The 10,230-nt window shown below is 52.6% G+C and overlaps 1 long non-coding RNA gene across 2 annotated transcripts in view; it reads right to left on the bottom strand.

The window, feature by feature from the left end:
• The window catches only part of LOC104855097, a 31,403-nt gene that overhangs the window by 12,469 nt on the left and 8,704 nt on the right, over nt 1-10,230 (bottom strand). Inside the window, exons 1-2 of one of the 2 annotated variants that reach the window (XR_004518438.1) lie at nt 8,792-8,937; nt 3,108-3,248 (exon numbers count right to left, since the gene is read on the bottom strand). This is a non-coding gene — a long non-coding RNA (uncharacterized LOC104855097). Of the gene's footprint in view, nt 1-3,107; nt 3,249-8,791; nt 8,938-10,230 lie in introns of those variants that run through there. The other variant, XR_778314.2, reaches the window with a different exon arrangement.

The following is a 10,230-nucleotide window of genomic DNA, read 5'->3' on the forward strand; positions in this document are numbered from 1 at the left end:
GGAAAAAAAAAAAAAAAAAAAAAAAAAAAAAGTAAAATAAAAGATAGATGCTAGGAAACAGGGAGGGAAGGGGCCGAGAGATGAAGGGAGTGGTGAGCTGGGGAGGGGAGAAGATGAACGAAGAATTCAGGCGTGCTGTGCACGTGCACCAGCTGCCCACAACAAGTGTAATCATTACGTGCGGCAAATGTGCACTGATAAACAAATAAAAATTGAAAAAAAAATCCAGGCTGCTTGGTGCTCACAACTAGTTACAGGAGACAGAGCAGATAAACCAACAAGGGAGGAATTGTCGGGCAGTTGTAAACTCTGAAGGAAATGAGAGGTAACGGACGAGTGTGCGGTGGACGATATTTTAAGTGGATGTTCACAGAAAGCCTTGCCTCGTAGGCGCCTTTTGAAGTACAGCCCAAGGCATGGGAAGGCTCCAGCTAGGGCCACCTTCTCCACTAGGGACAGGGTCCAGGGCCACCATACTTTTAGAGGCCTTGAGAAGTTTGAAATCAGAAGAAAACAATGAATTTCGGATTGAAGGAAATATTTTCATATATATATTAATATACCTGTGCTTATACTAACACAGTCATAAAATATAACCCTCTTTTTATGGAGGAAGGGACTCTCAAAGGCAAAAGTGCCTGAAGCCCATGAGAATCACAATGGAGCTGTGGCTCCAACCCCAGGAAAAGCCACAGAAGAGCATTTTAGGCAGAGGGAACAGCAAGTACAAAGGTCCTGAGGGGGGAATGAGCTGGGCACGTTCTGAGGAGCAAAAAGTTCTAGGAGTGACGTGGGCAGATTGGAGAAGTGATGGCAAATGACGTTGGGTTAGATCATCAAAGGTCTGTGCTCTGAAAGATGGAGGGCAAGGGCATCTCCACAAGCGCATCTTGGGAGCAGGGTGCTGCAGGCTGTTCCTCAGCATCAGAGCCGCATCTATGTCTGGGCATGGGGGGAACCACTGTCCCCTCTAAGGGAGGGCCTGACTAGAGACCTGGCTGCTGCATGGGTTCGGCCAAATGCAGGCCCAGGGGAGCCGGCTCCCCCATCACCCACAGTCCCTTCAGAGATTTCCGGACACCCCGCCCCGTGAGAAAATGAGTGGGCTTTGCCTCCCGGGCAGAGTCATAAACAGGTGTTGCTCAGGAGGCGCTCCCGTGGCTCGAGGGTGTTTCTGAGTTGGGGCGCCGAGCCCCCTGCCTTGGCCTCATTTCTGGAGCTCACACAGCCCCTCCCCGGGGCAGCCAGACTGGAGGGGTAGGGCTCCGGCAAGTGAGAGGCAGCAGGAGCTATTTAAAGTCGCCGGCAGCTCTCCCCTTCTGTTCGCGGCTCTGCCTGGTGGGAGCTGCCGGCGTCACGCACCCACCGCGCCTCAGGAACACAGCAGCCCGGCGCACCCACACAGGCACGTGTGCAGGGGCTTCGCTCACCTTCCCGGCTGGCGGGGATCCAGCAGTGCGGTGGGCAGCTGGGGCCCAGGACAGCGCCCTGGACAGCCCCCGCCCAGTTTCCATCTCCATTCCAGAAACGGCCTGATGTAGGCCCCTCCGCCCCCCGCTGGCTACAAGTGTAACCAATTAACGCTTTACAAGGGTGTTGGTGGAGGCTGGGGATCTTCAGGCCCAGTAGGGCTGGAAGGGCTTCTGGTGCCTTGGAGGAGCTGCAGGCCGAGGGAGTGGTCTCCCTGCAGTTTTCCGATCTGTGCATGACCCCATCACTCACACCTCCGGGTCCCAGACTGGGAGCTATGCGGGCGTGGAGTGCGTGTGTGTGTGTGTGTGTGTGTGTGTGTGTGTGTGTGTGTGTGCAGTGTCCATGGGGGTAAAAGGCACAAGAAGCTGGGCCTTGGTATGAATCCAAGAAGGTGACTTAACATCTGAGCCTCCAGTTGCCTTTTCTGTGATGTGTTGATAAAAATAATGCCCATCTCAGCTAGCTGTGAAGATTTCATTTGAATTAAAAATGTAGAGAGCCTTCCCACGACCCAGCCGAGTGAGCTCTCAATGAGTGGTAAATTTTACCTATATTTTTATTGTAATGCTGTATTTTGAAGTTGATCTCCTGTTCCCAGAGCCAAAGGACCATAGCTCGCCCCCGTCCCCAGCCCCTGTGGGCTGTATTGCAGTCTGTGGCCTGGACATGCACTGCCCCCGGGCACATATGAGGATTCCCCATTAAGCCAAGGGCCAGCGATGGTGACCACTGGAAACTCTGAACCCGCTCTGGTCCTCACCTGGAGCCCAGGCGGCCCACATACCTAGGGCTCAGGAGTGATTACATCACCTTTTCATGCGGCCAGACCAGGGCAAGTGGCAACTTGGGCTCTTCCTTCTTGACAGACAGATGGGCTCACAGACCCCATGCAGGGTTGGCTCTAAAGTACAGAGTCACTGTGGGCCTGACCACAGGGATAAAGGGACGTAGAGGGAGAAAGTCCTAAACGGGGAGGGCACTGGCCATTCGAAACTGCCCAAGGTGAGGACACACGGGAAGCCTGGAGACTGAACAGGTGGGGCTGCGGTGAACAGTAGGACGGAGAGGCCTGGCGCAAGTGCGAGCAGGGAGCCAGGCCGGGAAGCCACAGGAGGGCCCGAGGAGGCCCCTCCATGTGTCTTTATCAAACACCTGCTCCTCGGCCACCCCTTCACCATCCCTTGAATGCATACCCACCGGGCCCTGCACCCTACTCCACCCTGGGTCCCCTTCGTCCCATACAGGGCCCCTTCCTTTCCCTTCCCCTCCATCCAGTCCGCATCATTGTATCCAGTGGTGCTCTGACCCCACCACCCCTCCAGAGACTGCCTAGGGTCCTCTGCCAAGACCCAGGACTCCATCTCCAGCCTGGCTGGCTCCGTCTCCCAGGGCCCCATCACCCCCTTCCATCGTTTGTGTTCCGCAGCCAGCCGCCTGGGAGCTGAATCAGAGCCATAGAACTAACATTTTGCACACACGTCTCTCCAGATGACAGGCAAGATGGGCCTTCTGCCCTCAGCCCACACACACCCGTGCTCAGGAAGCACAGAGAGCCAGGGCTGTGCCCCTCCGGGGTGGGGGAGGGACCCTTCCTTTGCCCCTGGGGACTGTTTTGTTCCAGCCTTGGGACTCACCTTTTAGGGAGCCGAAAAAGTACAGTTCGAGATGAAGCAGGATACGGAGACTGGTAGAGGCAGCGAGAGTTTATATCAAGCCGGACAGGAATGCCACAGAGGTGCGACAGGCGACCAACGAAGGAGAGGTACAGAGAGATACTGCAACGAGATAGATCAGAAATAGGGACAAAGAGAGATGGAAATAGAAAAAAGGGAGAGGAAGAAAACCAACTTGTAAAGGGGGAAGATGAGGCGTTGCCCAAGCAGGGCCAGGAGCCCCAGCAAGACCTGCGGGCTGGCCTCGGAGAAGCTCAAGGAAAACAGAAGTGAAGGCTTTTGCAGAAAGGTGCAGGCTGTGCCCAGAGGGGAGCGCACAGGCAGTTTCCAGGAGCCAGGGCCCAGAGGGGGGCCACCACCTCAAGGTCTGCGAACACCTGGGCCCAGGCTTCCTGCTAGGGAGGGGGAGCTGACCCCTGCGTGACCTCCTGCTGCTGCTGGCCCAGTGTCCTTTTGCTGCCAGCATTGCTTCTGCCCTAGTCACATTCCCAAGGCCACCATTTATTGGACCCTACCAGGCACCAGGCCAACACAGCCATTATCTCTCCCAGTCTCTCACACAAAATGCTTGTGAGGCCAACACCGCTTTACCCCATTTACAGACGAGAAAATTGAGGCTCAGACACTCAAAGATCCCTGTCTAGACCTGTGTAACTTCACCGTGTTGTCTAGCACTACCACAAAATTCCATCTCTGCTCTTTTTATGCTTTTGCAGTTTTCCCACTTGTCAACACATGCACACGAGGGTCCCCAGAGGGTCTCAGTATCTGTCCTTCATGAGCCAAGGCTTGCTCACCCCTAGCTCCAGCTCCTGATTTCCATCAATCTCAGATCACCTGCCTCTGGCTCAGCAGCTGAGCAGGAAGATGACATCATTCTTTTATTTAAAGAAAAGGGCTGAGCTGCAGCTCCGGGACGGGGGTCCATGTGGGAGCAAGAGCCAAGTGAATGGCTTCTTCTGTCCCCCCGACTGCACTCTGCTGAGTAGCTGTGGTGTGCTCCGCACAGGAGCAGTCTGGGAAGGACTCATGGGTTAACAGCGAGACAAGGCCCTGAGGCTGGGAGGATGCAACCAGCTAGGTTGTTTGTGAAAGGCTCTCTGCAGCTGAAGGACATGCTTTTGTTAAAGCCGTACCTCACAGGGGAAACTGACCTCCAGGACCTTCAGTAAGTCATTCAGGGTGGTTGTCTATGTATGGCATCACAGCGGGAGGGTGGTGGGTGGAGGACTCAGCGGGAACCGTGCTCCCAGAATCACTGGGTCTGTGTTCTTTCTCTCTCACTCTGTAACAGTCACTCCAGTCACCTGTTTCTCTGTGGAGCACCTAAGAGGAGCATCAGGGAGGAAAGGAGCTCTGGGCCTGAGGGGGTCCTGGGTGGATCTTCCTTTGGCTCCCGGTTCCCTCCCATGGCCTGCCCTGCCATCCATGCCAGACCTGTCAGCAATATCTCTAACTCTTTCAACACATCAGCCCGTCTCCCTGGGTGTGGGGGGGTGGTTCTCTTTTGAGGGATGTGGACCATAAGTACCTCAGTTACACTTAACAACATCACTAAGAGGGTGGAACATTGTTATTCCATTTTATAGACAAGGCAAATGAGGCTTGGAAAGGTAAGCAATCTGCCCAAGTCACAGAACTGGGAAGTGGCTGTTGTGACTGGGACCTTAAATGTTCCTCGAGGCTGAAGGTACCAGCCTAAGGTGCTACCAGCAGATGGTGGAACCTTTAGGAAGCCAGGCTTAGTGGGAAAAAGTTAGGTCATTTGGGGTGTGTCCTTGAAGAGAAGATTGGGATCCTGGCCCCTTCCTCTCTCTGCCCAGCCCCCATGAAGTGAACACCACCCAGTCCCTGCCATGATAGCCTGCCTCACCACAGGCCCAAAACCATGGATTGAAACCTCTGAAACTCCAAACTAAAATAAACCTTTCCTCCTCATAAGCTGATTACCTCAGGTATTCCGTCACAGTGATGGAAAGCTGATTAAGACAGTGGCAGAGTCAGGGTGCAAACCCAGGTCTGTCATGTTCCAGACCTATAGCCTTCTCATCCTCACTGTTTTGCAAGACTCTCCCTCAGCCCTCTCAAGACCCCCACAGTTTCCCTGTGCTTCCCTGCAATGGACTGAATATATGCCCCCCCACCAGGTGATGCCATTAGAAGGCAAGACTTTTAGAAGATTGTTAGGTCCTACAGACTCATGAAGATTAGTGTCTTTATAAAGCAGACGCCACAGATTTCACATGCCCCCTCTGTCATGTGAGGTGCTGTCCATGAGGAAGCTGGCTCTCATCAACATCAAGTCTCCTAGTGCCTTGATCCCAGACTTTCTTTTTTTTTTTTTTTTTTATTGAGTTTATTGGTACATTTAGGGATACAGTACAGTTACATTCATTGTTGGGATCATGTACCTTTACATGTGATCCCAGACTTTCTATCCCCAGAATGATAAGAAATGCTTTCTGTTGTTTTAAAGTTACCCAGCCTGAGATATTTTGTTATGGCATCCTGACATTCCCCAGTTTTTTGGCAGGCACTCCCCAACTCAACGAGGCTGAGAAGTTTTTGTGAGGGTTTGCAAGCCTCTCCTCTCTGCCATCCTATCCCAGAAAGAGGCTCCAGACCAGGCAAGTAGGACTATCATCACCCACACACCATAATTCCCAGAGTCCCTAACCCTGCCAGGAGCAGGCAGAAATGCTTGTTCTGTATTTTATTTAGCCACTAATTGCCTGCATTTAAAAGGCATCACAGTGCCACAGCCGTCCTCTGCTTCCTGCCCTGCTGCGTGCTTCTGCATGAAGGGACACTTGGGTGGGGAAGTGAGCAGAGGGAAGGGCCACAGTTTCCCCCAGTGACAGCTTTAAAAGCCTGACCCCAGTGCTGAGTGCTGGAGGATGTCAGGTTGTCACCCAGAGAACTGAGAGAGGGCGCGCAGGGGCTGAGGCCTCTGCAGAAAGAAGAAGCGAGGTCAGGGCCCTAGCAAAGGCTAGGAAGGAGTGGGGGGGCACTCCATGCCCCTGTAACCCCTAGGATGAAGGCCCTGCTGACGGAGCTTACCCAGAATGCCTTGCTTCCAGCTCCACTCCTGCCTGAGGAGCTGTGCAAAACGCAGCTGCCTGGAAAAGGACAGTGTGCTGGCCGCAGACAGTCACCTCCACTGAGGCGAGTGAGGTGACATTGAAGCTTGGCCTTGCCCAAGAGCAACACATGAAAGTTGAAGGAGATGTGGGTCGTGGTGGAAAGTGGAGTAAGTCTTAAGAAAGCCAGTGGAGGCAGCTAATTTTTGAGAAGGCCCAGCAGCCTTGCTTTGGGTTTCCCACCTGCTGAGAAAGTGCACATGATGGTAGGTGAAGAGAAGCTTGTTTCCTACTACTGCCCAATCATTTCCAGTCTAAATTTTTTTTCCCCTTTCTTTTTGATACAGGGTCTTAAGTTGTCCAGGCAGGGGTCGAACTTGATCCCGCTGCCTGAGCCTCCCAGAGTGCTAGGATTACAGGTGTGTGCCATCTTGGCAGGAATTCAGGTCTGATTCTGAGCCAAATCAAAACTCTCTGACTTTAGCCTTTATACCAACAGCAAGTCTACAGTTCCACCACAACACTATTGGCCCTCTCCTCACCTCCAACCCTAAATCCAATCCTCACCTAACTAGAATTTCAGTTCAAATACCAAAATCAAACTGATAGTAATCAGTAATTCAACCTCAATTTCAACCCCAACTCCGATGTACTGTATACCCATGTGTTAGCTGTCTGTCACTGTGACAAAATACCTAAGGAAATTAACTTAAAGAAGAAAAGATTAATTTTGTCTTGTCTTTTCAGAGGTTTCAGTCCATGATTGGCTGGCTCTGTTGCTTTCAGGCCTGTGATGTTCAAGCCTTTGCTTTTTGTTTTTGTTTTTTTGGTACTGGGGATTGAATTCGGGTCCTTGTGCTTGCAAGGCAGGCCGCCAAACCACTGAGCTAAATCCCCTGCCCATCAGGCCTGTGATGAAGAAGAGTCATCATGGTAAAGGAAAATGGTTTACCTCATGAATGCTAGGAGGCAGGTTAGGGCACACCCCCCAGTGGCCTACCTCTTCCAACTAGGTCCTAAATTTCCCATCACCTCCCAATAATGCCATAAACTCCCTCCTCAAACAAAAGCAAAACAAAAAAGCCAGGCATGGTGGTGCACCCCTGCAATCCCAGGCCTCAGGAAGCTGAGATGGAAGGATTGCTGCGAGTCTGAAGCCAGCCTGGACTACATAGTGAGTCTAAGACCAATCCTGACCTTCATAGCAAGACCTTTTCTCATAAACAAAACAAAAAACCCAACAAAATAATGCCCTCAAATTATGAATTCCTCACTGGATCAATCCATTGATGAGGTCAGAGCCTTCACGTTCCACTCACTTCCCCAAAGCCCCACCTTCAACACAGAAATCTTTGGGGCACATTCCAGGCCCAAACTACACACACACACACACACACACACACACACATTTGTTGGCTGGGGATTGAAACCAAGACCGTGTGCATGCTAAGCATGCATTGTACCACTGAACAATATCCCCAGCCCCTCAATATAAACTCTTCCTCTTTTTTTTGAGACAGGGTCTCACTCTGCAATTCAGGCTAGCCTTGATCTCATTATGTAGCACAGGCTGTCCTCGAACTCTCAGAGATCCTCTTGCCTCAGCCTCCTGAATGCTAGGATTACAGGTATGCTCCACCACACCCTGCTCTACCCTCAATATAATCTAAACCTATCCCACACCATATCCCTGACCCAAAGCCCAGTCCTTTAACATTCATCTCAGATGGAAATCTGCCCCCATTTCCTTCCTAGTCCTTATTTTTTCACCTGCTGTAACCCTTTCTCCAACCACATTCTGACTTCCTAACTGACTGATGCCAGTCCTGCACCCTGGCAATATGCCCTGCCACTGGCTTGGTCCCATGGCACCTGGACAAAGCTGAGTGCCACTAGAGGGCTGTTGTCTTAGGCCAAACCGTTGAGCCATGGGAACCACAGGGTGGTGCCTCCCAGTGCTGAGAGTCCCCAAGGTCCCAGCTCTGAGTGGAGGACTCTGGGCCCCTCCTAGTATGTCCAGCTCCCACCACAAGGACTTGGGCGAGGTGTGCCAGAGCTCTGCTGCTGGGATACAGCTAAGAAGCCACGCTTCTCCTGAGGAATGGCAAGAAATTAGCAGTCGCCTGAGCTGTGCTACCACTGTGCTCCTCACACCTCGATGGGTAATTTCTACACAGCCAAGGGCTAAACCTAATGGGCTGCTGCTTCCAGCCCAGTGGGCAGTCAGGGAAGGTGGCCCCTAGGGTCTCCCACAGACGGAGGGGCTTTGCTTCTGCTAAAAGGATGGCATTTTATAATTCCTCAGGAGAGAAGGCACTCTAAAAGTGTGGCATCCCACAGTTGGGAGAGGACGGGCGAGCTGGAAAGCCCTGAGAAACAGGAAGGTGTTCTCTCTGGACACAGGCAAAGAGTCGTCCTTGCTACGTCATGCCCGGAGTGTCAAAGAGCTGCCAGCTGCCCTCAGAAGGGCCTAGTGATGCAGCCTCCAGCGTGCAAACATTCCAAAAAGCCCCTGCAAGAACAACTCTTAGTACCAGGACCCACCGCCATCCACCCTCGAGCTACCTGATGATGAATGCCAGCTGTTGTCACCACGTGGGCTGGCACCCTCCCAGTCCGCTGTCATCACCACCCGTCTTCCTGAGGTCGTTCTGTCTGTCTGCTCAGATGGAGAGCTGGCTGGCCAGGCTGGCCAGGCTGGCCGCCAACTCTGCATTTCCTGCCGGGCCTGGTACACAGTGGTTGCTCACCAGAAGCTAACTGAACAGGCTGAACTTTTCCCAGCTTTGTCTCCCAGGAAGTCCCACTTCCTGAGAAGGTGGAATGGTGACTTGCACCCCCTCCTGTGGGGGAGGCAAGATAGCCTAATGGCCAATGCTTCTTTCAAAGCCAATAGACATGCCCCAGCGCTAGCGTTACCTCTACCCCACAATTTGCTAGCTATGTGGCCTTGGGCAGGGCATCTCCACTCTTTGAACCTCAGTTTTCTGTTCTACAAAATGAAGATAATTTTGGTACCTGTCTCACGGGCCGCTTTAAAAATCCCATGAATTGGTCTGGGGATGTAACTCAGTGATGCCGTGCCTGCCTGGCAAGTGCAGGGTCCTGAGTTCTATCCCCAGTGCCACACACACACACACACACACACACACACACACACACACACACACAAAGAATTCCATGAACTAAGTGTGGTGGCACACACCTGTAATACCAGTACTTGGGAGGCTGAGGAAGGAGGATCGTGCAGGTTTGAGGCCAGCTTATGCTACACAGTGAGTGAGTTTAAGGCCAGCCTGAACTACATAGTGAGATGCTATCTTCCCTGCAAAAAACTAGTTCAATGAGGCAGCTTGCAAAAAGTGTGTGTGTGTGTGTGTGTGTGTGTGTGTGTGTGTGTGTGTAAAGTACTGAGCACAGAGGCTGGCACGCAGCAAGTCTTCAGCAAGCACCAGTATGATGATGACTGGCTGCAGACTCTGGTAGCCTGACTTCAAGAGAGGTCCCAGGAGAGGAAGGAGGTCAGCCCCGAACCCGCTGAGTTACAGTCTGAGTTACAGTCCTTCCGAAAGCACTGTCTCTGCTTACTCTTCATCCACCAGTCACGGTAGGTAGTGATCCCCCCTCCTCCGAGCTAGGGACCCAACTGTTCATTCACTCATTCATTCATCAACAGCTATTTGTATATTGATTACTCCGGCCCAAGCCTTGTGCTATGGGCCAGAAGACAAGCAAGCAGGCTGAGGTCCCTGGCCCCACGGAGCTCATGACTTAGAGGGAATGAAGCTCTGTCAGTGGATGGCTTCCCAGAGGTGGTCTCATCTACACTAACACCTGGGGCCATGTAGGAGCTGGCTGGCTGAAGGAGAGAGTGTCCAGACAGAGCAACCAGCCTGGGCAAAGGCCTGTGTGGGACAGCCACGTGGACATGGGCTTCAAGTGTATCCCCAGCCTAAGTGGATGGCACATGTGCAGGCTGGAGGTTGGACTCTCCCGAAGGCTTC

The sequence above is a fragment of the Fukomys damarensis genome, unplaced genomic scaffold (assembly GCF_012274545.1).
Source record: "Fukomys damarensis isolate Sample0158 unplaced genomic scaffold, DMR_v1.0_HiC HiC_scaffold_3, whole genome shotgun sequence".
Lineage (NCBI taxonomy): Eukaryota > Metazoa > Chordata > Mammalia > Rodentia > Bathyergidae > Fukomys > Fukomys damarensis.